Genomic DNA, 5708 nt, shown 5'->3' on the forward strand with positions numbered 1-5708 from the left:
TTAAAGCATTTCTCAAAATAGGAATGGAAGGGTATTCTTCAACATAATGAAAGGGATATATACAAAATCAAGAGCTTGCATCAGTCTTCATGGGAAAAGACTAACGGTATTTCTCTTGTGAACAGGAACCAGACTAGGATGTCCATTTTTACAAGTCCTCTTCAATATTGTATTGAAAGTGCTTGATGGGGCAATACAACAGGAGAAGGAAAAAAAAGAGACATCCAGATTGGCAAATAGGTGATAAAACTGGTAAAATGGTCGCTATACTTTATGCAGATAGTATTACAGTGTACACAGAAAAGCCCAAAGACTAAAAAAAAAACACCAACAAACAAAAAAAAACCAAACCACACAATAAAAAAACCAACTGTTAAACCTAATAGACCAAATTAGTAGAGTGGCAGGATATAAGATCAATATACAAAAAAAATCAGTGGGATTCTTCTATAGTTACAGAAAATATAGACAAGGAAACTAAAAAGTAATATAATTTATGATAGGCAACCACAGAAACACTTGGGAATAACCTGACTAGAAACACAAAACACCTTAATAAAAAACTACAGAACACTACTGTGAGAAATAATAAGAGGCATAAATAAATGAAAAAATGTCCTCTGCTCATGAGTAGAAAGACTCGATATACTGAAAATAGCAATCCTACCAAAATCAATCTACTTGTTTAATGCAATCTTAATACAAATAACAAATTCATTTTTCAAAGGGATAGACAAGAACAAGTTTATTTGAAAAAGAAAGAGATGCCAAATAAGCAAAGCACATCTAAAAACCAAAAATTAAGAGTTACAACTCTCTCTCATCTCAAAACCTATTGGTTAGCATGCAAACCAATATAAAATTTAAAAAATATATGTCAAAAAAAGAAAAGAAATAGGACATAAAGAATTCTCACAATGAAGTTTGAAAATCTAATTGGAACTCTAAAAAAAATAAGTAAATTCTGGGCTTTACTATGGTGGTTGGAGGAGTGGAGGTTGTTACACATTGGCTGCTGGAAAGAGCTGGATTCTCCTTTCAGGTCACCATCAGAAAAACTCAATTTCTTATTCAGTAAGGATCAGAAAGTCTGATCCTAGTTACAGAACCATCCCTCATTACAGAATCTTAGATACTCAGCTCCTAAAAGGCATCCCTGAAAATCTCTACACTTCCATCTGAGAAAGCTCTAGGAGTTCTTAGAAGGAGAAGAAGGTTATTGGTTGGAATAAAAACAGGGTTGAATGAGTTCCAGAAAGCAGGGGCCTCAAACTCATGGACAACAATCTGCAGAAGAAGACAACTTCAAAAAGCCAACTAGAAGCAACATGCAGAGAAGTAAGATGAAAGGGACATCCTCAGGCAGCTAGTCCTCAGCAGAAGAATATGGAGCCAGCTCTTCCAGGCAGATGGGTTGGTTACTCTGCCAAGAACCCTCCTTCAGGATCTGTGAGGAAGACAAGAAAGAAGAAACAGAAGAGCCCTGGAAATGGAGATGGTGGTAATACCAGTGAAGCACCTCAGCTCCTTTGGAAGAAAAGGGTCCGAGCATACCCTACTGTTGAAAGCAAAGAAGCATTCAAGAACAGAGTGGAGATTAAAGTGAAGATTGCTGAAGAGTTAAAGCCATGGCTTGTTGAAGACTAGGACTTAGTTACCAAGTAGAAGCAATTCTTTCAACTCCCAGCTAAGAAGAATGTAGATGCCATTCTGGAGGAATACTCAAATTACAAGAGATCTCAAGGGAAAGTCGAAAATAAAGAATATGCAGTTAATAAAGTTGTAGCAGGAATAAAAGAATAATACTTCAATGTGATGTTGGGCACTCAGCTGCTCTACAAATCTGAGAGGCCCCAGTATGCAGAAATCCTCATGGCTCACACTGATGCACTAATGTCCCAGGCTTATGGAGGCCATAACTACTGAGATTATTTGTGAGAATTGGGGCAATATTAGCATATACACCCCTTGATGAAAAGAGCCTTGTATTATGTTGGGTTATTTGCATGATTTCCTAAAGCATCTGGCAAAGAATTCCGCAGCCCTGTTTACTGCCAGTGATTATAAGGTAGCTTCAGCTGAGTAACATCGCAAAGCCCTGTGAGGGTCTACTGACCACTCACTGTTATGTCCAGATATCTGTAAACCCTTTTTGATCTTTGTCTTTTTCTTGTATAATGGATGTTCTCAAAAATTGTTAATGTTATCACAGGGCTGATGTTTAAATTTGTTTTCTGTCTCGTTCAAACAGAAAAATAAAAGGAGTATAAGCTCCTTTCCCCATTTCAATGTTTCTACCAGTGTATGCAGTAATTAGATAATGAAGAAATATTCAGTAGAACATTTTATTGCCTAGTTGACAACATTGCTTGAATGCTAGTGGTTCTAGCCTTTGACACTACACAATTTTCTAATGTGTTAATGCTACGTGACAAAATGCCCTTATTCCTAGTGCCAAAGGTTCAACTTAACGCATATACCTGAAAACCCATGCATTTGTGCTCTTTTTTATATTTCTTAATGGTGCTTGAAGTAAAACAGCCTACCCTCTACAAGTCATCTATGTTGTTCCTTAGGCATTCTATCTTTGCTCAAAAATTGTTGAAGGATGGTAATTTGTTTCATGATTTTTGTATTTGAATCTAATACACATTCTAACATGATAGGCAAAATACATTGTGCAGCTGCAATTTTCTGAAAATTTGATATTTTAGGAATTGTATTTCAGATCTTAAAATAAAATCTGTTTCTAAATTTCAAAGTAAAAAAAAATTAAATAAATAAATTTTACCTCATCATACCTTGTTACATAGGAAAAAGATAGTAAGCACATATACCAAAGTACTTACAATGGTTCATATGAGTAGTAGAACTTGGAGGAGACATCTTTTCCTTTCATCGTTTTTCTATAATTTAAAAGATCATTTTAGAATAGTAAATAATCATCTAAACAAATAAAAAAGGCAAATGTCATATTTTCTTGCCACTGGGGCCCTTCATATACTGACATTCAACCAAAATGGGGACTAAAACCCAGACAGAGATGTTAATTGGGACAACAGGACAAATAACTAGACATTTCAGCGCAATATCTTAGAGTTAGAGGGACCAGGGATAATATTTAACCAATAGATTTGACTTTTTTGCTGACACACTATGTGTTAAAACTATCTGAGAAAGGCTGCTAAGCTCACTGGTATGAAGGAAAACACTAGAATGAAATTGTGGATCAAAGTGTCACATTTGAAGCCACCAGACCATGAGGGAAAGGGAGGAGGCTAGATAACCAAAACTAGCCAATGTAAGGACAATCCTTCTGGGCTCAGCTTTCTGCTAAGCCCTGGTGGAGTGTAGTTCCAGGTTTACAAGATTTTAAGCATGTATATTAATGCATTCTTTTCCTTAAATTTTCATTATGATTTGAGTGAAAGTTAACCAAGAAAACTGGTACTCCATTTATTCATTCATGCATAGTTTTACGATAGTGGTGACAATCCCTATCTTACAGCATCTGTCTTTTACTCTCTGTGTGGTTCTTTGTTTCCTTTCATTCTTCTATCCTCTCCCTTCATACCTTCTGACTTTTATCCTTGGACAAATGGTCCCTGGGTGATAATGCATAGTTAGGTGATCAAATGGCTGAGCAAATGTTATATTCTTAATATAAGATTATCATTTTAAGCATAAAGAAGAATATTTATTCACAATAAGATAATCAGCCTCAAATCTTAAAATACATAAAGCCAATAAATACAAAGCATTGTAAAATGCAGAAAAAGAATTTTTCTTACTTAACTACACTAGATACTTCTAAATAGTACTGTCCAATATTTTTTACTTCAAATTTTCTGATCAACTCTTCATGGAGCAATTATGTTATCATATTTTTTGTCTAAAGATTAGAAAGATAATTCCATACTTGCTGTGGTAGAGTTATTTGACATTTTTAAATACTTTTTCATCTGTGAACATTTTAAACTTACAGATTTACAAAAAAAGTACAGAAGTGTTCACCCAGCTTCTTTTAATGATAACATCAACTCAATGCCACTCTTTGCTGTCAAAAGTGGAAATGACTCACAACTGATCCTCCAGTGTGTTTTTAGAGGCTGTAAATCACATGGTAGACTGCCCATTGTTCTCGTGCTCAGCAAGAGGCACCACCCCATAGGTTAGCACCACAATTCCCTATGGATTATGCCACCAAAGCAGCGCATTACATGGCAATAGTATCATCAGCAAAGCAAAAGAAATTAGAGTTGATGTAATACTATTTCCTAAATTACAGACTTTCTTTGAATCCCATTGGTTTTGCTACAAAATCAAGGAAGGAGTGCATCAGGGATGTATCCTGTCCCAATACTTTTTCAATCTGCATTCAGAACACATCATTCAGGAAGCAAGGCTTTATGAAGAAGTATGGCATCAAGATTGGACGAAGACTCATTAACAACCTACGCTATGCAGATGACCCAACATTGCTTGCTGAAACTGAAGAAGAACTGGAGCACTTGCTGCAAAAGGTCAAGGAATGTACTCTTCAATATGGATTGAAGCTTAACATCAAGAAGACAAAGAATCTCACCAATGGGTCAATTGGCAGCACCATGATGGATGAGAAAAGATTGAGGCTATTAGCAATTATGGCTTTCTAGGATCCACAGTCAACATTCTTACCATCAGCAATCAGGAAATCAAAAGACAAATTGCTCTGGGAAAATCTGCTATCATGGACCTTTCCAGAGTGCTGAAGAGCAATGATGTCAGTCTAGATTCAAAGGTGTGCCTAATCCAGGCTATGGACTTCTCAATTACTTGTTATGCTTCAGAGAGTTGGACAATGACTAAGGATGACAGAAGAAGAATAGATGCCTTTGAGTTGTGATGCTGGAGAAGAGTCTTAAATATACCATGGATTAACAAGAAAACAAATAGGTCTGTTTTGGAGAGGTTGAAACCAAGTCTCCCCTTGGATTCTGAAGCTCTGCCTCACTTACTTTGGGCACATGGCCAGGAGAGATTGGTCCTTGGAGAACTACACCCTTGGAAGGGTGGACAGACAGCACAGGAGAGGGAGACCCCGGATGAAATGGATTGATACAGTAACTGGGGCAATGGGGGTTGATGTGTCGGAGTTTGTAAGACTATCTCAGGACAGGGAAGGGTTCAGAGCTGCTCTATGTAGGGTCACTATATATCACAGGTGACTCAATGGTACATAACAATAGTAACATACTCTGACAGGTTTGGAAGCAGGAATGGCATCCACTTCCTAAATAACATGCCCCTCTGGAAACTCTATGAACTTTGATAAATGTCAATAGTTGTAGAGGGGCTTCAGGTCTTTTGTTCACAGAGTCGCTATGAGTCATGCTCAACTCGAAGGCAATCAATAACAACAAGTTGTATACCATGTAACATGTCAAGCTGCTGACTTGAAAGGTTTGTACTTTAATTCACTGGCCATACCTAAAGAGAAAGACTGAAAATCTCCTCCTGTACAGATTTATAGTATTGGAAACCCAGTGAAGGGTTGTTATGATTCACCCTTTTTACAACCTACGCTTAACCCTAGTCTGTTTGAAGGCCAGCTACCTTGCACAATGTCCCTAAGTTAGGTTTTCTAATGTTACCTCATGATTAAATTGAGGGTATGCTTTTAAAAATATTTTCCCCATTTACAACTAGGAGAGGATAAAATAGATTAA

The 5708-nt window shown here is 36.8% G+C and overlaps 1 pseudogene; it reads left to right on the top strand.

Moving 5' to 3' along the window:
- The first annotated feature begins 1244 nt into the window (after window positions 1–1244).
- On the top strand, window positions 1245–2104 carry LOC102877626 (annotated as a pseudogene).
- The last annotated feature ends 3604 nt before the right edge of the window (window positions 2105–5708 follow it).

Source organism: Elephantulus edwardii, unplaced genomic scaffold (assembly GCF_000299155.1).
Source record: "Elephantulus edwardii isolate Elephantulus edwardi_28Jun2011 unplaced genomic scaffold, EleEdw1.0 scaffold00264, whole genome shotgun sequence".
Classification (NCBI taxonomy): Eukaryota; Metazoa; Chordata; class Mammalia; order Macroscelidea; family Macroscelididae; genus Elephantulus; species Elephantulus edwardii.